Source organism: Halyomorpha halys, unplaced genomic scaffold (assembly GCF_000696795.3).
Source record: "Halyomorpha halys isolate HHAL.00 unplaced genomic scaffold, Hhal_1.1 Scaffold712.1, whole genome shotgun sequence".
NCBI classification, from domain to species: Eukaryota; Metazoa; Arthropoda; class Insecta; order Hemiptera; family Pentatomidae; genus Halyomorpha; species Halyomorpha halys.
This window is the reverse complement of record NW_027111091.1, coordinates 371,652-396,165: the sequence shown is the minus strand read 5'-3', so window position 1 is coordinate 396,165 and position 24,514 is coordinate 371,652. Positions and strand designations below refer to the sequence as shown.

Here is a 24,514-nt window from a genome sequence, read left to right as displayed (position 1 = left end):
TATTGGACGGTACAAGCGTATTACTAGAAAAAGAAGAAAATTTAAGAGAAGGGCAGTAAGGTGACTTTTAATCTGTTATATAGTCTTTTTAATTTTTTATTCAAGCAGAAACTTAGAAGTGAACAAGAATGAGTGGAAACATGTTTAGTCTCGACCCCAGAAGATAGGATCCTTGGACTGTCTACTGTAAACCACAGGACCGACCGCTACACCACAGCCTGCATCTCCCAAGTAATTGATAATGCTTAAACTATAAAAAACTTAAAAGAATATATTAGTACTCTTTTACCTAAATTAAAATATAAAAATAAAATTAGGTGAATTGCAGACAAAAAAAAAATAGCTGTAATAATTTTTATTATTACCAACAGAGTAGGGCTCACTAAGAGAGACGAATGCTCCTATATCTATGGAATGTGGACTTCTTTTTTTCCCCATCAATTGCCAGAGTCCATTTATCTTCCAGTTGTCGTTTATCATTCCCTCCTAACACACCAACTGTAAACAACATTAACAACAGCCTAATACAAAACCTTAGGGGTGATTGTTTGTGATAGTCTTAGAGCGGCAGGAAATGAAGCGATGATATTGGTTTTAGATCAACTCGGGGAAATCACTCTATAAATAGAGATAAAGAGTGACTTCGAAGAAAAAAATTATAGCAATAAATGAAATATGGTGGATCATCAGCGATGGTTTAAAATTATTTACCTAAAATGGTTACTAACTAATAATTTAAGTAATATTAAGTACGTAAACAAAACTTCGTCAATTCATTCAAGTAAAAAAATCTACACATCACTAAAATTTAGTCAGAAGTCAGACTTTTAGTTGAATACTAAAACTACCTATTATAACCAATCCATTAGTTTCAGGATTAACTCGGAAAACAATTAAATGAAAATCTGTACCGCTATAAGCCATGAAGGTCAGGAGTTAAAAACTGAGTAAGGAAGAACAACGGTTATACAAGAAGGTGAATTGTTCGTGATCACGCTCAACCACCAGGTTTTTCTTCAATCAAGGGAACCCACTTAGAGACCTGGACTCTGTAGGACTCACGAACACACACTGTTGAATACATTTACACCCAGAATAAAATTAAATCGAAACTAGTTATCTCTCAGGCTAAACGAACTTGAGGATGGTTGATATACGACGAGTGTACCGGAGGCAGCAGTGCCACGTTCTAGAATGTGGCACGCTACAGGTTCGTGACCGGTCAGTAGTTATAAATTTTTCTTCCTCATTACCGAGTTTTCAAACGTTCCAGTGTTATTGGTTGAAAATGTGAGACAGGCGTATATTATGATATAAAATCTAAATGGCGGAGATAAATTCATTTTCCTTAAAGTACTTAGCATTAGATTTTTTCTCTCTTTCCATATCTTAGGTAGGAGCATTCAAATATGTAAAAGTTAACCCTAAGACACTCCATGCTTGTAAGGAAATCGAACTTTGAGAATTTGTAATCACCTTTTTCTGCAATAAAACAACTATTCCAAATGAGTGAGTCTGTAAAACTGTCTTACCCTAAATAAAGACTCTTTTTCATATTCATATGTTAATAGTAAAGACCTACAATCAGCCAGGGACACAAATCGAACATTGAAGAGAGAATGCCCTTATACGAGCTATGAATAAAGGATCCACAACCACACAAATTGCGGACAAAATACAGCACATCTCACACCAACAGCCGAAAAATGACTTATCGATAAGAGATATCACTCTGAGATTTTTCTATCCTGAAAATATGTTATATGTTAATATGTTAATAGTAAAGACCTACATTATCTCATATTATCAACAACGATCTTAAATATTTAATACTGGCAAAAACATATCTGTTCTTTAACATACACGGCCGATTGGAACATATCCTCAATAATTTTTTGAGCACCTTCATTAAGCACCTTCATTACCTGGTTCAATTCCACGAAGACAAGACAGGACGGGAATAAAAGCATTCTAGAGCCACATGGGTACGAATAGTGGCCCTCCATACTTTTATGCCACCCAAAAGACCGTGAAGCAATCAGTTCGCTGAACTCGACTAAGTTCATTGTTCACCGCAGCCTCAGTCTACCAGCTACTCAACACCACTACCATTTCCTCTTCGGCTAGTTCATTCTGATTGGCATGTCAGTAGGTATTACAACATATTGGTATGTTGTATTCTAACAGATCAAAGGAACTCAACTAAAATTATCAGTCACAGGACCAATTATAATACTTCAAATCTCTTTTTGTAATCTCTCAAAAGAACTACAATTTTTAATATGTAATTCCTTTTTTAAGGATACAATTTAATGCTTCAATACAAAAGAATCCTCCATTGACAAACTCACACATCTATAAATAATTGGTTCTTAATTGTAACGAAAAACAACGAATTATACAAGTCAATAAGACTTATTAGCATTTACTCTCAACGCTGAAGTATAAAGCGGGGTATGAAAGACGGCGTAGGCTTGGCTGAGCGGGGAGAAACTCGCACCTGTTGTTCATTGAGTAGGAATCGCTTTGAAATAGCAACTAAAGGGAGAAAATAGGAAATAATACCGTATCACGGAAGGGTGTATTTTTAGAAATACAGAATATAAATCACACCTGTTACAGAAAGGACACCAGAAGTGAGAACTTGCTGATCTTTTATATTTATCTCAAGTTGCCGTTGACAACTTTCTTCTAGTAAGAGAAAAAAAAATATTCATAAGTTAATGGAACCAATAAATCATAATTAATAATAAAGTTCAGTTTTACATATTACTATGTGTTCATTATTTTTTAACTACTAATATTCTTTCTTTTTAAAAAATCTTGTTACTAAAATAAAGTTACTAGTACAAAATTTCAATACCCAGGACTTAACAAAGGGACAAAAATGAGGGAAAAAATTATTTGTTTTAATTTTCACAACCGTACATAGTACATAAAGCGTAGTAAAAAGGCAGTATTTGTCACAAGTTATTAAAATATGTGGAATTTTAATACCCATATATATAAAGGGCTGTAGAATATTTATCATTTTATTTTATAATGCATTTTATTATTCGGTTAATTACCTTAGATTATATTTTATATGACTTTATATGAAGCTTATATTGTAATATATTTTCAATTAATACTCTGTGGCCTTGGCTGAACCTAAGAATCCTAATGAGATATAAGGAATTTTGTTCATAGTAAAATTAATCTAATCATAAATTTATTTGACAGAACAGGTAATCAATATCGTTAGTTTTTTATTTACAAATTAATGACTACCTATTTATTAATGAATGGTTTTATACATATTTTGTTCTTTTCATCGCAAAATTAATTATTCGAGTATTGAATCACCAGGGTAAAAATTTATATTCCATTCAACAGTATCAAATGAAACAAATTCAACAATCCTTAATAAAACACCACATATTTTAATACATGGTGACTAAATACTGTTGTCACCCATTTTTTTTTTGTAAGGTTAAGTTATTAAATCAGTAAATAAAAAATATTTTTTATTGTATTATGAAATAAAATAGGATTTATTTATAACAAAAATAATTAATTTGGAGAGTATGCTATAGCACACCTTTTTTTTTTTTCGTATCTATAGTACACAACCTCAGAACGTTGATATCTAGACTTTGTTGTAACAAAACATTATTAGGAAGATTTATTATATAATGAATAAATAATGGAAAAGAAACTAAAGATATTTAAAGATTAAGAACATTGCTAGAGAAGATTATTAAAATTTTACAAATTGAGATCCGTCAATTTTAATGTTGCTTCTTTTTAATAATACAGCTAATTTTTTTTTTTGGAATTTAATTTTCCTAAAAATATATTACGAGGGTAAATGAGTTTTTTTTTTGTCTCCAGAGTTTACGACACTCCTTTTAAGCCAGGAAAGGAGTGACGCCATTGGGTCCCGCCTCTATTTTCAATTGACAGCTTAATTTACAAGAGATGACCTCAGAATTCTCCATTGACCGTCCCCCGAGTTAGTCGGGACGCCTACGCTGTCAATACTTGGAAGCAGTCAGCAGGCTTCAGTTAATTGAGCTCTTCTTGTTTTCGCCCTAGTAAGAACAACGAGACATTTAGAAAGACCAAATATATATTTATATTAGGCCAAGAAATAAATATAATACACCAACGTATATAAAGGAATTGATAGCAGGCGGCGAATAAACGATCCATCAAACTGATCTCGACCCCTCTTATCTGCTATTGTTATCCAATAAGGATACTCTCATGACCACTTGAAGATGACTAACTGTCAAGGCGAAATTCGTTATCTCCGACCCGGAGGTATAAGTAGAGATCAGATATAGAAGACTTTATGATCAGAGGTAAGTGTGCAAATTTTTTTAAAAAAATTAAGGATAATAAATACCATTTTTAAAAAAAATACACAGATAGAAATTAAAACCTACAAAAATGATCTTATGTTTTTATAATATCGACTTAGGGAAAATGAGAGATTAAAAATCCGAACCAATTGATAAGTAACCTTAGAAAATATAGAAATTTGAAACAGAAAATGAGAACGTGTTGGAGTAACGAGCCGTACCTGGTTGATGTGAAATGTTGAACATGCAATATTTCTGATATTCTGTCTTAATTATCAATGAATGAACAAAAGATAAACATTTCGACATTTCACCAACCTCTTCAGTTAACGATTCCATATGATAATTAATTGTAATTTGCATAACGCAAGCTAGTGGGTATGTTAACCAATATTTATTCTATTAATATTAATGTGATGGATGTTTTAAAGGCAATTTAAGATGAATTTAAAGATTAGTAGTATAAGAGGAGATTAGTAATATAAGGAGGCCAAGAAAATAAATTTTTCTAATAGATTGTCTTTTTTGTAATATCAACAATTTATTTAACTAAAATATCAATTGCATAAAATAAGAAACACATTAAGAAATTCGCTATATTTCTCTCGATTTTCCTCCTCATAAAGGTCAGATATAAAATTTAGTAGCCCCTTTTCCTCCTTGTTAACAAGATTGTTATTTGTGTTGTTAAACGTGTTAACAAATGTATTTATGCAACTTTTTACAGCGTTGATTTTTTTTTTTTTTCCCTAATGATATAATATAACGAATAATAATGAGTTATTGAACACAACTGAAAAATTCAATTAGGTAAATCAGCTTTTAGAAAAAGGAGGAGAAAAAAATTAATGTAGTTAAGCCATTTAAGTTAATGTAATAATATTACAAGATCCATGAAAAAAATATATAAATGTAAAAAGTTAAATTAACAGCTGCTTAAAAACAAAAAGTTGGAATAAGATTTTAAGAAAATATTACATAGGGTCAAAATTCGCATCACTATGTTATACAACCAAAAAAATGTTTTCCGTTAGGTATAATTTAATTTTAAAGTATAGGATAATTAGTTTACATATGATTTATGTTCAATATATATATACTAATTTAACAAAATCGTTTACAAACAAATAAATAACATTATTTTATTATTAAAAATACAGATAAAATGAATAAAACTATATATAAAAATAAAATTAATGATTTACTTAATTTAATTATATTTAGCATCTAAAAATTATATTCAAAAATATTTTACGTCTTTTTCCTTGAACTATTCCCTACTCACCACAAAAAAAAAAGTCTAAAAATTATCTTTCTTGATGCTAATATCCTATAGAACCAAAAAAAAAGTTTTATAAAACCTATAAAAATAAAACTATAACAGAGAACCAGATAGCTGAGCACGTAGAGTTCAGAATGCTGTGGGTTCGATTCCCAATTAAGTCAGTCAATATTTATTTCATGATGACCTTAAAAAATAAATCTTGACATTCCAGGGACTGCATAGGACATCAATAGAGGACCTGAGCCTTGATAAAAAGATTATATAGCAAAATTATGTATTCCAAATACTATTTATTTTAACTAAAATGAACAAAAAATTAAAAGAAATATTTACTGGCTATCATGAGAGGAATTAGGAAAAAAAAATCTTTTTGAAAAAATGTCTTAATCTAGTCATAATTTAAAGCACAGCATGAATTCGGATTGTTACATTAAGCGCCCATTTTCGGTAAGATGGTATAATATATAGATACAACGCCGCTCAAAAGGAACAAGGAATTCTTTCGAAAAAAAAATCGCTATTTTTTCCGCATTAATTAGTGTCGTGTTATAAGAAAAATACGCTATCCGATCGCTCAGTAGATAAAACCCTTTCAGATAGCGGAAACTCGAAATGATTGACGATATGGAAAAAGAGAGGCGATGGACTCCTTTTGTAGAAAATAACAGGACGAGCATATATGAATAGCATTCATGTAAACTTTTTTGAATATTAAAAAGATGCTGGACAACGTGATTTCGCTCGTCTTATATTTAGCTAATGCATGCGTTTTCTGCAAAGCATTTTAAATTAGGGGCCCTCCCTAGATCAGAGAAACTACTTTCTGAACAACTGTGAGATGGTTATCAATGCAAATAAACAGAAGCAAAGTATTATTCATTAGTTTATTTAACATTTGGAAAACACATAAGTACTAAAAGAAATAAACGCCAGGCATTTACCAGAACTCAGCCACATAAGTTGGAGGTCTGGTGTTATCACTTGAGACTGCATTCACAATGAGGAGATCGGTTTGAAGGAAAATAGTTTAACAGTAACACTCCTATATATCATAGTGGATTGTATCCGAATTTCAAACATCATCCAAATGAGTCATTAGTAGAGAACTGTACATGGGATTACACGCCGAGTATAACCGCATACATTATAAGAATCGCAGGGGGGGATTTGATTAAAGGCTGCACATACATCAATTAGCCAGCTATAGCTGAGTGCAATGACTTCTGCACGCCAATTAGGCCAACCTACTCGCCTTTATTTCACAGGTTATTACACACGGTGTAATATCGAACCATCTTCAGCCGTCTGGGATGGTTCGAACGGCCACCGCGGAACCGTATATTTTTGTCTGAAACCTGTACCAGGAGACCCGATCAGATAGGAAGAATCAAACCTAAAGAAGCAGCCATGCTAAACTGTTATAAAGCTGGACTGACCATTCCTAAGTTATATCAATGGAACTTTTTTTATTAAAACATCGATAATTTTAACAATAACTTAAAAATTTAGAGGAGACCTAAATAATAAGGAGGCTTAAATAAATAAACATTATGTAGGGAACGAGGAAATTTATACATTATTGTGAACATGTTAAAGAAAAGGATTTTTATTTGTTGGCCTAATAGTACAAGAGCCCAAGAGGAGAAAAAAGGCAGTTATCTCACCCCAATTTCTGATTACTTTAATGAAAACTATGTATAATTAATAGTCAAAACCGATGAGTCTGCCAAGTATAGGTAGAGGAAATAAAAATGGCGGCTGTTTCAAAGCGATAAAAAAACTAATTTTTCATTCGGAGCTCTATATCTTAAAAAGTAGGACCAACACATGAAAACCTAAGAGAACGTCATTTAAAGAAGAGTAAATTTGCTAAAATATGAGCCCTAATAGAGTTATTTACGTTGAATAGTTTTCGAGATATAGCTTTTTAAAAAGCAACATTTGACAAAAATGTTGAATGGGACGTACTAAAAGATCAGTAGTTAGTGAATTTATTTTGAAAAATTTATATATCAAAAACCATTTGACGTACAGATATCTATTAGCACTCAAATTAAAGCTAGTGTTATGAGCTATAAAGTAGTTTATGCTATTTATCTTCGTAGGAGTAATAGTTTACATGGAATTTCCTAAAATAAATTAATTTATAGTTGTTCGGACAAATTTTCATTTGCCAAATTTATATTTATATAGTTTTACATAAATCAAATTTATTGTCCGAACAACTATAAACCAATTTATTTAAGCAAATATCATGAAAACTACTATTGCTAAGAAGATAAAGGCCATTAACTTCTTTATAGCCCATTAAACTAGCTTTAATTTGAGTGCTAATAGACATCTGTACGTTACATAGTTCCTGAGATATAGATTTTTCAAAATAAATTAACTAACTATGTTCTAATCTTTCAGTAGATTTTTAAGAAATTTTGCTTTTTAAAAAGCTATATCTCGAGAACTATAATGTTCTCTTAGATTTTCTAGTGTTGTTGGTAGTTTTTATGATATAGAGCTCCGAATGAAAAATCAATGTTTTGAAACAGCCGCCATTTTTTAATCCTCCTACCTATACTGGGCAGACTCATCAATTTCCACTAGTAGTTATACATAGCTTTTATTGAAGTAATAAAAAATTGGGGTGAGATAACTGCCTTTTTTTTCTCCCTGGCTCTTGTACTATAATCATTCCACTGAAGTCCTATGCAGTCCGGGACGTTGTCAAATTATGAGTAAAATGCAATAAATGATATAAAGAAGGGGCATATCACCTGTGTTAAATTTATTTTTTTTTGGACGTTAACAAAACTTTGCGATTTGATTTTTAGAAGCAACACAACAAAAAAATAAAATGAAATGAATTTAACGCTTTTAAATTAAGATTTCAATAAGTCTCATTTTCTACTTATCTTTAAGAAGTCAGCCAAAGAAATTAGCGCAACAAATGTCTATTTTGTGTCATGTTAAACAACATGTGATTATATAATCATCCTTGCCTCTCAGAAAAATTTAGGTTTATGTAACATTATCTAAATATTGCTTGTAAATAAAATACTTGTTATATATTTATTACCTTATTCAAGAACGCAATAAAAACTAAAATTTATATCATAAAGGAATTGAATAATTGAGTCCAATTAATATTATATCTATAGTCATATCTACAGAGCTAAATGCATGGTAGAGCTCTCGGAATTCTTAAAATATCTCTTACATCACTTAAGATAATGCTTCGACTTGTTTGTCTCCTTTCTTGAATTTCGATAAAACTTCATCGGATCGAGTTCTTTCAATGTTCATATTTGTTTTTATAGCAAGGTTATTTAGGATTTCATACTTCAGAATGCAATTCAAGAATTCAATTAAACTATATCCGAGGGAACATAGGTATTATATAGATATATAGATACCATATAATAAATAGAAATAATAGAAGAATAAAAAAATTATATCTGTTTAAAATTTATATTTAATTGTTTTACATCTTAGCAATAAAATAAAGAGCTGAACATTTTTCAAAATCTTAACATTAACATTACTTTTTTACGTATGGAATAATGTACTAATAACAAAGTCTTAATAAACCCAAAGGTTCGATAATGATATCACCAATCATCCGTCTAGTAACGTAATCCAAATCTATCAAGATCTGTCTCGATGCAGTGCTCCCACCTACGCCTCGGACGCACGTGCCCTTTGGAGGCTTGCCCAATGGAGCAGTGTTTATTAACATTTCAGGGATATGATCGTTACTAAGCCCTACATCACTTCCATCTTATTCGCCCTAATTAGCATTATAGCAGTTATAGCTAACCTGTATTAAATTTACCAGATGCAGTTCCCACAATTCGGCGTTGTATAACCTTCTTTATTCTTTTTTAGTCTGAATATTTTACGTATTACTATATTTTCAAACACCTAAAGGCGCTCTTCTTCCCTTAGTGTAAAAGGCAAGAATTTCCATTCGTAAAGAATAGTAGTGATAGCTTCGTAAATTTTAACTTTGAAGTTTTTTTAATTGCGCAATGCATTTCCGAAATTAAAAAAATAAAATAAACAAATAATACTTAAAAATACTTATACCTCCTTACTGGTTCAAATTTATTTCCCCTTAATTCTAAATCACAATAACTGTTGCCGTTTCTACTACTAACCTGTATATTTTGTTTTAAATTTAATGTTTTATTATGTTATTTATATTGAAAAAAAAAGTTTTTTGGTTTAGTCGGAGTTAAGCTATGTAGGATTTTCATAAGAATATATATAAACGTCATTCATTATATCTATTTTTTTTTAACAATTCAGCGCTATTTCATCAACTGTTTTAGTCAGAGATATAAATGAGTATTTCCTAAATCAATCGCAAGATATCATTTTAAAAAAACAAACTATTATATATAATTTTATTGCCAGGAAAATATCTGTACATAAACTGTTCAACATAAACGTGAGGAAATTTGACACTAGGTCCTACAGTCTAAGTTATAGGATTGTTTTCCTTAACGAGAGGTATAAATAGACACCTACGTCCTAGAACAATTATGAGGTTTTTTACATTATTTAAAAAAAAAACAATATAATTTTATTAGGAGAGAAATATTTATTCAAACTGCTCTCCTTTAATGTTGAGAATGGCAGATACGTACTAAGGATTTATTTTCTATCATTATCTCTTCTCCCCCGATATAATATTTTTTTTTTCAATTATTAAATCATTGTTAAAAATAAAAAACTAGTGGGGATGAGTTTAGTCACCCTTCGCGCTCTACCTCTTCCCCCCCCCCACTTCTCAATATATGATTTATTTATATGCACTTAAAATTAATTTATTTACTTGCTTTTAATTTTTAATAAATAGCTAAAAACTAATGACAAAAGATAATGGGAGGTTTTCTTCTCTCTACCACTTCTCCTCAACTCTCAATAAAATATTTTATTCTTTATTATTATTTTTTTTTTTAAATTTTCAAATCACTATTAAAAAAATTTAACCTTTAATCATAAATATTAAACTGTAACCTAGAAATGGATATGAAGTAGGGACTGTGACTATCCAATATTATTAAAATCAAAATTTTCTATAGGTATAACTTAGACATGGACACGGGGAAGAAGGTCTACAGTACCCGCAATACTTAGTCCTAAATTTTCAATGGATGAGGTACAATAATACAATATTACGATAAACTAACTTGCCAGACGAAGGAATTCATTTAAATATATGTTCCTCCTAAATGGCCTCTTCAAGTATATCAATAAATAATGGGCTAAGTACACGGAATAGCTTAATCATGAGTGTAGTATATCATAAATTTTCTTTTGTTATCCTGACAGTTCGAATAAAACTTAGGTCTTTAAAGGCTTTTAATTTGGAAAAGTTCAAAAATAACCTGATATTTTCATAATTATTTGACGACATCATTTTAACATTAAGAGTAACAGTTTTTTATTTAAATAAAATATAATAACACCTTTTTTTTAATGTCTTTATTTAGATTACATAATCTGTAACGAGGCATGCAACCAATCAAATATCATTTATAATGGGACCAGATAACACATCGCAACTATATCATAAAAGAATCTATGAACGGGGATTACAGAAGTGAATAGCCTCTTATCAATTCAGAATGACGTAAATCAATAGTTAATCCCGATTTTGGCATTTAATCCAAGATATCATAAGCTAAAACTTTTAAAACCCATATTTAAAAAGTGGTCAAAGGACCGTTTAATTATTGCGCCGATTACAATCAATAATGTAATAAAGTTTCTCTAATAACGGTAATAAAAATCTATGAGCACAAGTTTTCAACACTTGAAGCGTGGGAGATGAAATTTGCAACACCCACCAAAATCTGACCTCTGCGTGTTAGGAATTCCACAAGAGGCTAAAACTACTGCAGTGGTCTTTAAACTGTGAGTTCCAAACCCCGAGGGTAGCAAAAAGGTTCTAAGGATTTTTTAAATTACAATTTAATTAAACAATTTTTCATGATTGAAAAATTTATTTCATCAGGACTCTGATGTAAAACTGTTTAAAATACACAGTGTTATGGTAAAAATCTAATCACTGCCTGGGAGTGCGTAGGCAGATTTGCTACTAATACGATAAATTTTTGAAAATTGGCGTCGTATATTTTTAGATTTGTAGCCAATGACACCTTAAGTATTATTAGTAACTTTAACATAAAATAAGTAATATTCTAAGGATTAAATTGTTCAAATATTGGTATATATTATCTCCGATTTTTAAAGGAAATCAATTTTTACCTAAGGTTAAAGTGTCACGTACCTGTTTAGTGGAGTGTATTTATGATTATAATTTTTTGAATGAGTTTTTAAAATCAAACAGTAATAAATTTACTCATTATAAGTCTCCACAATGGTATTTTTGTTTCTTTGAGTGGTGCATTTTTTTCAACAGCAGATGTACATTTTCCGTAAGAAAATAATTTAATTCATTTCTAGACTAAAGAAGAGTCCTTGAAAAGAAGGTATTAAATTATTTTAAGAAAGCATAACTGGATTTTCTTTGTTAAAAAAATATATATATACCTAATTTTTTTTCTTCACTGATTAAACAAAATTATTAAGCAATTAGTTAGCCTAATGCAATTATCAACACTAAACAAAAATTTAATATTAACTTTCAAAAATTAAATTACCGTCAGGAACATCTAGACCAAGATGTAGACAGTGTAACGTACCACTAACTGTTAAACATACTGACAAACTGCAGGCGTTTGAAAGACAGCGGATTGCCGTCATTTGGCAACTTTATTAAACGATAACAGCCCTTATATTCTCGGAATATTTAATTACCTTACACTTCAAATATGTACGAATATATATAACTAATTTAATTTATTTAGATCTTTATCACATCAATTAATGTCACTTACCGTTATCGAGTATATATATCTTTTCTTATTCCTCTCAATTTTATTTTATTTATATATATACTTCTTAACATTAACTGTTGCTATGAAATCAGCTTATATATCCTAATATAGATATGATGATATTAGAAATGTTCCCGAGAGGCCAGTCAAAACGCATAGGCAACCACACCTTCGCTGTGGATTGCCTTATATTATATTAAATCAAAAAATATAACTAATTAATTTATAATTAAATAACAATTAGAAATAAATTTTAAAATAAAATACACAGCAGATAAATCCCTGATAAAATTAATTATATTAGAATTAAAAATAGCGAGATTAATTGAGAATTAGATATGAGAAAAGATTCGCAAGAATTTTATACATTTTTTTTTCAGCCTTAGTCATAAATAAATAGTGCAATTGCTTCCTTCATTAATTAACAATAACCTAAACACATAAAAAACGAAATAAACAACACATTTTAAGCTTGCCTGTTTCAAATTAATTTATCTAAATCACTTTTGAAATTTAAAAATATCATAATCTGAGATAAATTTCAGAGTTGTATTTGAACTATGGTTTAGTACCAGAGTTGAAACTATGATAGTGGGGGCTCAAAGAAAAATCGGATTAAGATAAAAAAAATTGACCACATTTTTTTTTCATTTTTCAATATTCTATCCTCTTTTTATTTTACCCTAAGCTGATTAATATTGGAGATGGGATGTTTTCCTCGTTACGATTGGAAATGGTGAAATTGTTTTTAAAAACTTTAACCCAATGGAATTTTCAGATCCGCTGACTAAAGGGATTCATCAGCAAGAAAATAGGTTAGACGTAAAGAAAACAAAAATTGCTTCAGTCATCGCGTATCATTATGTAGGTCATTCTTTAATTTTTTTTTCTGTTCTTAAAGACAATTTTAAGCAAGAAACGTTTAGGTCGATTTGAAAAAAAAAACAAATGATTAAAGTTCTTTGTTTCGAAGGACAGTGAATATAAATTTCACAAAACTAATTAAAAGAAAAAGTAATACCTGATATAATATAATATAATAAATAATAAAAATAAATCATCAAAACTATTATTTGTGTGTTTAATTGTTCTCTGAGACCAAAATAGTAATTTTAACAAATTATTTCAAAGAGTAAATAGCTTTCCTTACTACCATACATTTCCATATTTTTTACTTTTAGTCCTAAAATTACTTTGAAGTTCGTTAAACCAGACTCAACAGTAAATTTTGAGTGCGCCAAAAATACATACAGCGTTGAAAATTAAACATAAATATCAAAATCATAAAAAAACTTTTAAGCAATATGAAAATTAATATTAGAATTTAAATGTTTTACAAACATACTGATTGAATATTTTAAGTAGAAAAAGTGCTTTAAATTAAATTCGAGAGTAAACACAAATGATTTTGCTAAAGACTTTAATTTACTTTGAGTTTATTATTTTTTTTTTTAACTATTTCTACTTTTGCTATCATTCCATTTATATCTCTATGAATATGGTGTGAATGTACTTGATGATCGTTGTTACTATTGCCTGTAAATATATGACAGAATGTAAAACTACAAAATAAAAATATAATCTTAGTTATCGAATGGTTAAGTAGACGAACACTTAACTTAAAGAATTAACGAATTATTTCCTCAACGAAATAATCCTTAACGAATCCCCGGGTTGATAAGAATATATCCTAAACAAAGTCAAGAAATAATAAAAATCAAATGCATAACTTTGTTATATTAACAAGGAGGAGACAAACAGAATCAAAATGGAATCTCTTCCTAGGATCTGACCGTCCTACATACTGCCAACATTACACCAATAGTAACTATCAAAGGGAAATAAATTATATACGATATTAAAAACATTTATTATTACTTTAATATAATAGTGATGATAATGTTTATAATATTTTTATAGGCGATGGGATCAAAGGCACCGCCCAGCGTCCTTGGCCGTCAATCTTCAAGGAAGGTTCTACTGCAGCTTACACCGGAGAAATGGCTTCTTTCTCTCACTTCCGACATCCCCTACGATATAATCAGCAAATATACAGCGATCGTAAAGCTTATAATAACTATTAATTATTATTTTTTAAAAAATAAATATTAAAATGTAAGGATACGTAAAACTCCTAGTACCAAACCAGACGTAATAAGAAACAAGATTCGAGAATAGTAGAGCTTTCACGTTTATGAATCATCACAAGACAAAGATAAATCTCACTAAGACAATTATTTACATATTGAATCAAAAAACAGTATGTTAGAATGTTAGGCCATATGTCGGCTTACTATAATTTCATAACCTTTCAAATATTTAGAAATGTAAATTTTAAAAAGTCATTAAATGCAATAAATCCAAGGCCGAAATTTAATAAAGAACTTATCAGTTCGCAAAATGTTAAGATATGATAAACCTTTGATAGGATGACTGCCAGATTAAGGAAGCGAAATCGACCATATTGCAGTTTTATTAGTTAACGTGGAACAGCCGTTACCAAATTCGTATTCCATTTCATTGCAGGTACATTAAGCGAACATAAATGAGGGAAAATTAAGAATTTAATTTATTTATGAATAATTTTTATAACGGAAACTTATAAATGAATAATAGAAAAATACATAACTTAAAAAAAATATTCATACGATGGTTTTAGTACATTATTAAAAATAATTGATATAAATTAATATTATGTTTTGATTAACAAGTTAAACCAAAGATAATTTAATTTAAATTCCCTTTTTCCATAATAGAATTGTACAAAATGGGGGTTTCCAATAAAACCCAAGAGATATGGATCAACAAAAATTTATTTTATAAATGTTATCGATAATTTTTTTCGTTTTTTGTCTTTAAAGGCTCTACCTGTATCTACTAGAAACATTAGAAGAACGCCATGCCTAGGGTTTATGTTACGGGATGAAATTTTTTTATAAAATTATCTATAATGATTATAAAACACAATTCCATAAAAATGTTGGTTCCATACTACGTATCGTTTCTATGCTATTATACCTCGTAATGCTAAGAAAAAAAATTATATCATTTAAAAAAGAAATACTTCTCATTCAAGATAACATTTCAAAAAAAAAAAAATTATGGAAGTTAAATAAACTATGAAGTTATTCATCAAAACGATGGTTCAGACAAGATGCCTCAAAAATGCGTTGAATTTTATATAATTTTTGGAATTATTAAAATTGTGTTATTGATTTTTTCGGACTTGTGAGGTCTCACAGCTTCAGCGATATCACTGCATTGCTTGAGTAGTGGAACATCCGAAAAAAAAAAATTAATTTGAAATGGACATGTTCCAACGATATCACCGCAGACAGGAGTTCTCTACTGTCCTATCTCTACTTTGCTCCGTCTATACTCTCCCAAAATAAAAATAACTACAGTCTTAAGGTATAATTTAAGTATTTCACCTCATATAAAATTAATTAATTTTTTCTTTTGTCAGATGAGTCAGCAAACCAGCCATATGTGGGTTCCTCCATTAATAGTTACAAGAAATTCTAATGTTCTAGTTAATGACAGGAGGTCCAAAGAATTTCTCATGGTTTTTTGATATATTTGCAGAAAAAGAAGGAGGAACGATATATATAACATAAAATATTTTTATTCAAAACATCAAATCCATTTGGGAAGAGTACCTTTTAATAAAATATGTGAATAAGGCAGCATGATGACGGTTTACTACAATAAACACCGAACCAAACGATTGTGCAGCAACATACGACAGACAGTCATATGATAAGAAAAACTGTAGGGTATTGTACAAAGTCGGCTACTAATCCAAGAGGATGGAGTAGGGGACGACGAGGGGACACACCCATGCGTCGATAGCACTGCCTGATGCCGGCAGCGGGGCGGCATCCGAAACTTCCGCGTGTCAGGAAGTGCAACCTATGTGCATGTCAAGGACGTCCGAGCGAGGAGCTTTAATCTGGCCATCTCTCGAGCGGGGGCGTACGAATCCCCTCATCGCCAAGTCGCGTCGCATTACAAGCGATCCGATTTAAAAATGTACAATGACAACAGTGGGACAATGACGACACTGGCATGTGATATAATAGAAGATGGAGTAATGAGTAAGGTTCATACCTCAAAACGATTTCCAAGCGATGATAGAGCTCATAAAATCACTGACAGCCGTTGTTGATGATCCTTGGCTTATAGGACACGAAGCACAACAAAAAAACAACAACAAATACAATGGAAGAAGATGAGCTGTTGGAGACGACGACCTGCACTGGACCGGTCCTCACACTGAGACGATGACTGCACGGAGGGCTGGTGCACTCTGAGCGCTGATGAAGGCCACTCCCGGCGGCCATCTTGCCCCCACCCCCAACCCCTAGTGTCGCTACCGCCCTCTAGGCAGCGCCACCACCCTTATCACCCACATTATCATTGCTTCATTAACATCATCACTAATTATTTATCAGGTCACGCTTTTCCTCATTTTACTGCTACTGTGTACAAAACTAAGGCAAATATGATAATCCTCAATACAATTAATGGCTAAAGAGCAACCTAAAATTTTTAACGGTCAACACGAATTTTCAAAGCGGATTCTGGACGTAATATTTTTATTACGTCCACGTAATTATTAAGGAAAACAAAAATGGTTTACCAGATAATGTTTGATTTAGCAGAAGCGCCGGACCATATTTAGATCAAATTTGAAGCGAAATCTTTCCAGTTTCTTCAACTCGCAGTTATTGATATTCACTTATTCCAAAACTAAGAACCAGATAGAATTGCATGTTATATTCTATTGATGATAAAATTTACAAAAAAAAAAAAAAACTTCTACAGTGGAGCTTAAAATTAATTAAGAATAACAAAAGGTTTTAGACAATTAAAAGAAAAGGAAAACAACAACAGATAAAAAAGAATTATAAAAATACAGGCATACAAGAGATGGAAAAAGGGAATGAGAGTAAAATCAAACATAAAGAAAGATAATAAACATTGAGCTCGATTTGCTTTAAAACATTCACGGAATTTTATTTGAATAATTTGAGCAAATACAAATAAAAATCGATTGAACAATTCGCTCAATCGTCACAGATTATAATAAATACCTAATGATTTTATTTACCCTATTTACTGCTAGTCAAGTAAAATTATCAAAAAAATCGGTAAAAATTAACAAATTGGCGACGATACGGTTAATTAGTAAGTCGCTAGTTAGTTATTTCAAAAACGATTCATTTTTGGGATTTAAAACTGATACTTGCTTTCAGAATGTGACAAACTTTTTGATTACACCTTCCTTAGTACAGCGAGAATAAATATTCTGGCAAAAAAAGGTTTGAGCGATATTGTTAAACTGAAAATGACAGGAGAAGAATGAAAAATAGCAGAAACCCTAAGATCATTTTTCTACTCAACTTTGCGACCGCCTTTCACTACCACTGGTGTGCTATACTGAGCAAAGCGAAACTTAATGTTAGTGGAGCAAAGCAACTTTTACGGTAAGAAGGGTAACAGACAACATATGGCGACATCGATGGCACTAGAGCGGAAATCATATGCGAGCGAAGTGCTTCTGGATGGCGCCCAAGCATTCGACAAGGTTTGGCACCAGGGACTTCTTAAGTTTTAATACTGGGCGACCACACATCTAATACTCTATTATTTTACATATATATTTAATTAATTATATATATGTTCTCTTCAATTTTAAATAATTTTCATTTCATAAATATATTTACTAAAGCAACAATCAACAACAACAACTAAATAGATTTTATATTTATATTATTTTCTTATCCTTTCCTCTATCTTAATTCTAATATTACTTATTCCCATATAGCCTTTTTCTTCTTATAATACTTACAATATACATTTTCATTTAAAACTATTTATGTATGTATATTCCCCATTATTTTATCAATTATTCTGTGATTCATTTTATTCATTATGGTTATCTTGTTTTTTTGTTCATAGCCCCAATCTTAAAGTCTGGCCGAAACTGCAAAATAAGTTTTACTACATTGTGTTCTTCACTGACCGCACCCCCAGCCATATTCTTTTCATATGTATCCACGGTCAACTATTAACTCATCAATACTCTACTTTTCACTTAGAAAAGATTTTTCTGCATTTGTCAACGATATTCCCGATCTAGGTATTTATACCTTTCATATGCTTATACCGTTATCAAACATAACATGTAATATGAGACAATGTGCTACCATATTAAGAGCAACGTACCCCAACGACATAGTTATTATTATATTTTAATTTTCCAACGGAGACGGGTTTTCAAAGTTACTGGCGCTGCAAGATGGAAACAAACTTGAACAAGTTCTACCATTTCAGGAGAATCATTCATGGTTTGTTTACGTTCCTTTTATTGTAGGATAACATATTTGAATGAAATATTATCGTCGGTACAATGAATAAGCGGCCCATATCCAAATTGTACTACCTTTGGGAACGTTGCGTGGTTTTGCATTCCTTAGCAATATCAAAAATTCTCTCACACAAAATCAAAAGTTTAAAATCAAATACGCAAAAGATAAATACGTATATGCACTATATTTTCATATACATTATGAAATTACCAACACTGTAACATTGTAAACGCTATAATTTTTTCAGTTAAAAGTTGGAATGCCTAAAATATTGAACGATAATACAGTAAAATATAAAAGCTTCAGCATTTTAGAGTACTCTTTATGCCATATCTAGTTTGTTAGTTAAGTTTTTAAATTATTAAAATGCAGATTGGAGAAGTTTGTGGGAGGGTGCGGTCAGCAAAGAACAACATAAATAAACAAAGCCATATTTATTTATTTTATGCCGACGTTTCGACCTGAGTTTTAGGTCTTCATTAGGGCTATAGAACAAAAGAGATAACAACAACATTTAGAGTAACATACAATTGAAAATGAATAGTATACAAACAAATTTAGAATTATACAAATTATTGAATTAAATCATAAATGATAAAAATTGATAACTGACCGCACCCCCCGACAGTTTTGTTTATTTATGTTGTTCTTTGCTGACCGCACCCCCGACAAACTTCTCCAATCATTAATCTACGGTCAACTATCTACACCTCATTATTAAAATTCAGTAATGCATACATTTTTACGGCCCAGATACCTTCCAAGAATAGAGATACACATATATGGAAATTCGAATAAAATGTATTTCGAATGAAATATTTGAAACCATAAGGCGATATATTAATCAGATAAAATAATCACTAGACGCCAGCCTGCTAGCAATGGAACACATTATCAATACGGCAGGGAGGGCCTGAACATTAGTGTCACGATAATTTTGATGGACATATCAGCCAGGCACTGACAGTTAAGGGCTATCTGGAAACACCACTCGACTAGGATAGAGCCAACAACAAAAAAATTGTCAAGGGAAAACATTAAACAACTACCAGAACCCCAGGATAGCCATCTACAAACCACTTTGAAAAATACAATATTTTTAATACTAATGAAATTTTTTAAAGAACCATAAAACAACAGATTAATCTTAAGAAAAGGCACTTTCCCTACTAGACTACACGGAACCGTATATTTGTTTAATTGTCTACAACGAAAAAATACACCGATCAGAAAACAAATTAAAAAAGAAATCTCTGATTGAGTACTAATTTATTTTATGGAGCTTAATAATTGATTTTCATTGACCAAATAACAATAATTTTTCTTTTCTCCACTTAGTGACATCAATTTTATCGCATTTCTTACATTTAAAAATATACCTAGCACTTTAGTAATTATGTTCTTATGTTCACTCCATACTTCACACGTGTTTTCACTACCTTCATTATTATTAATTTTAATAGTTTTAAATTCTTATAATTATTATTCTCTTAGCATGTTGTATTTCATTTATTTATCCGTAAGTTGTATTTTATAATTAATCTTTGTAACAGTCTATATTACTATCATCATTAGTTACTTTCTTCAAATTACTTATAATTAATGTTTTGTTTATTTATTAATTCATACTTTATAATTATCATCCTTGGGTGATATGCCTACTTTGCAAAAGATTGATCGAACCTAAATAAGTAAGGAACCAACCGAAATTTTTGTGAATTTTGTTTTATTTTTAAAGATATATCTACATATGACTAATTTTTCGAGAATTTTCATTTCGTCAAAAAACTAAAATAAAAACAATAACTTCACAATAAAAAAGTCAAAATTGTAAGGAATATTTCTGTATATGTGGTTTGATCAGGAAAACTGAACGACAAAGTGCTTTCAGAGATAAATAAATTCTAATGACTCAATATGAATCACTGAAAGGTTTCACGAAACTTTCTACGAACGGTCTATACGTCAATATAACTAGTCATAATTCAAAAAGAATAGCAATAACAAAGGCAGAATTCTTAAAAGCTAAAACATCATGAACTAGTTTATATTTAACAATATTACTATCGTATACAATATTATTACAGATACATGAGAGTCATTGGTTGGTAGTATCTCTAGAGAAGACTAGAGAGTAGTAGTGTATAAAAAAAAATAACCCCAGAGTTTTATAAGCAGTATACTTATACATCGCCACGGTTCATCCTCCAAAACAATTGTTTTTCGTAGTACATTATAGCCAAGACTAACCAATACGTGTACGTCTGATCCTTAATACAGAATCCTGATAAAGGAGTATCAGAAGCCTTTGAAGTCAGATCAGATCTGAAACAAGGATGTGGACTCTCAACAATCCTGTTCTACCTGGCTCTATAAAAAGTAATTAGAACATCATACGAAAATGGTGGGGTGCACGCCGGAATGAAACACAAAATCCTGGAATATGCTGATGACATGAACAACCTATGATGAATCGCAAAGGCTATTAAGAGAACTAGAAGAATTTGGCCTTTGAGTAAATGAAGACAGAACACAATGTATAATTGTAACCCGAAAAATCCATCCTAACGACATGTTCTGCGTGGATTCCAAATCGTTTCCGAAAGAAAACAGTTTCAAATACCTCGGCTCCACTGAATACTGAAATCCCTAAATTCTAAAATTAAGATGTACAATGCCAGCTCTGATATACGACTGCAAGAAATGGTCTCTAGCAGTTACCCTAGAACGCAGAATCGAGAGATTTGAACAGAAAGTCGTCCGCCGAACGCACCCCGCTAAGACCCCTTTTTTATTTTCAAAACACAAAACAGGCCTTCAGCCCATCAAAAAATTTGATATGCCTTCGGCCTATATACTCCGACACAGAGGGAAGCTGGAGTTCCTGGTGAATGGTGGTGTTTCTGGCCCTCTGTAGTGTTGTTCCACGGACGATTCGCCGGAGGACGGAATTCTGACAGCTCTTCAAGCGTGGTTTGGTTGAGGTGACGCAGCAGTGGTGCACCATAGTGCAGAGTTGGGCGGATTATCGCCTTGTAGATTTGCAGCTTCAGCCTTAGTGAGAGTTGCGGGGATTTTAGGAGATGGAAGAGCCTGTGGCTCTTCTGGCGGGCCAGCTTAAGTCTCTCCCGAACGTGACTAGAGAAAGTGAGGTGCCTATCCAGTGTGACGCCCAGATAGACAATGGAGTTGGAGATTCGCTGGTCGACTTCATCCACTTTGAAGGTGGTAGGCAGTGGCTTCTTTCCGTTTTGGAACGACATCACGATGGCATCCGTTTTGCCAAGGTTCACCCTAATCCCAATACTTTTAAGCTGTCTTGGCATTAATGCTGGAAGCGTAGATACCAATGTCGTCCGCATAGGCTGCTACCACCCACGGGGAACGACGGTCCTATATCATTTTTGAAATATTCGCTTAAAACGGGAAGAGGAGACTTTAAGAAAGTTAAATCGTAATGTTCTTGTCACATATGATGCCATTTGGTGGCGAATATTAACTAATGTAAGAGAATGTCGAGCCAGGTTTGACACTGGTTTAGCCCAAACTGAAATGCGTCTGAGCCAATGTAACGTCTGATAGAGTAACCTATATGTACATCCTTCAATGCCTATCGCATGAATTAAATTCTACTCTAATTCTACTGATCCCAGAACAGACTGTAGATCGCCACTGATTCTGTATTTCTTTTTAATCCGCAATGTGGTTATACTATGGTTAGGAAAATTCACATAACTAATGATTGGAATAATAATACTTGCATGCTGGGTATATCTCAGAAAGTTTGTTATGATAGAAACGATGACACCTTGCATAACGTTTATACCATTCTGAACGGAAAACCACGAACATGAATTATTGGTCCCAAAATGAGACTGCCGACGGTTATCCGTTAACCCTATATTGCTAGATCTACAAGTTTGCCACTTGCCGCAAAAACTAAGACTTGTACAAATTCTTGGTAAACAATTAGTAACAGCCAACGTCGCTATCCGCATGCTTCTATATTCTTTTAACTTGTGTTGGCTATTAGATTCAATTTATACGATTTTTTTACATAAAGAAGAAACAAAATGAAAGGAAACATAAATATCAGCAAAGTAGGCGGTAAAAAAATAAAAATAAATAAAGTATAAAAATTCTTAAAAATAGTACAACCATAACCACGAAATCCAACCTTCTTTCGAAATTTTTAATCAGAAACTTTTTTATTTAAAGGCCTAGACATATTATGTCTTTATAAATGCATATTTGTGAATGAACGAATGAATGAAAAAATAATTTTATTCTGGGACATATGTCCCCTAAGAATAAATACATGTTTCATACATTAAGATTTTTGTCTGGCAAGTAAGTAAAATGAAATTAAATTGGAATATTGGCTTAACTATTTTTTATAACTCTAATAAATATATACCTATTTACTTGATTACAATGATGCGGAGGTTTGGCTTTGCAATAAGTGGAGGAATAGGTGTTGTTTAAAGGAAAGAATGGATGAGGACTGGCGAATGGAGATGGGAAGAGAATTCCAGAGGGAGGTTGCACGTATGACGAAGGATTTATTAAAGAAGGTGGTTCTATAGGAGGGCACATATAAATCAATCGGTTGGGGGATCTGGTGTTTAATGAGTGGATGGATGAACAAAGAGTGAGGAGATCAAGTATATATTTAGGGTTTTTTATTTTAAGAACTTGGAATAGGAAAACACCATTTGTGCTATGTTAAATAAAAAATGAACTGCTGAAGTTAATCAACAAGATTTGAAACATAAAATTTTAAACTGGAGCAAATTATTGTATCAGAAGGTTGGGGAATTTATTTTAATTAATTAAAACACAGAGAGAACAAACATTTATCTTTTGGCAGTAATTACGATACTAACTAAACACTAACGCGTGGATGCACGACAAGCGCCCTCTGATTAGTGCCAAAATAAAAAACTCAACAGGTCGACCACACTTGCGGATGCACATATTTGCCATTATTTGGCAAATGTGTAGAAGCTCCTTAAGAAGGCAAGTGCTCAGAAGACGGCTTAAAACCATATAACAAAAAACCTGAAGGAGATAATATTCTCCTCTAAATAATCATTTCTGTATAGTTGATTGATACTTTCACACAATTTGTATCTTTTTTTTTCTAATAGTAATTATTAGTTCCTGTGTACAGCCACAACAAGCAGTAGAATGTTATGTGAAAGCAACCAAGTCCTGATAAAGCATCGCCACTTTCTAATTAGAGGAACAGCTACCGTATTCGTTAAGTAACTAAGACAAGTGCTAAACAATATAAGAAACCTTAGATTTATAATCATTGAATTATTGATGAGTATCTTAATAACAACATGTAGAAATGTTCTTAAGTCTTTATATGAAAGGGGTTGAAACATTAAATCATAATATAATAGAGTTAAAACAAATAATTTATTAGCACCAAATAAGGCAACTGTGAATATTTAAGAAGAAATAGCACAATTCTAAGTAAGTTGTTGTTGTTGTTGATTTTTTGCTTAAAGGCGTAAAACCCTCTGGTCATCAACGCCTATGGGATGATAAAAGTAAAAAAAAAAAAAAAAAAAAAAAAAATAAAAAATAGAATAAAAT

The 24,514-nt window shown here is 31.3% G+C and overlaps 1 protein-coding gene across 11 annotated transcripts in view; it reads right to left on the bottom strand.

The window, feature by feature from the left end:
- The window catches only part of shep (alan shepard), a 535,390-nt gene that overhangs the window by 416,456 nt on the left and 94,420 nt on the right, over positions 1–24,514 (bottom strand). For 3 of the 11 annotated variants that reach the window (XM_067049175.1, XM_067049179.1, XM_067049176.1), the window contains exon 1: positions 16,644–16,841. The exons of the other annotated variants lie outside the window; for them this stretch is intronic. The gene's annotated coding sequence lies outside the window, so the exon portion shown is untranslated. Of the gene's footprint in view, positions 1–16,643; positions 16,842–24,514 lie in introns of those variants that run through there. 11 annotated transcript variants of the gene reach the window in all.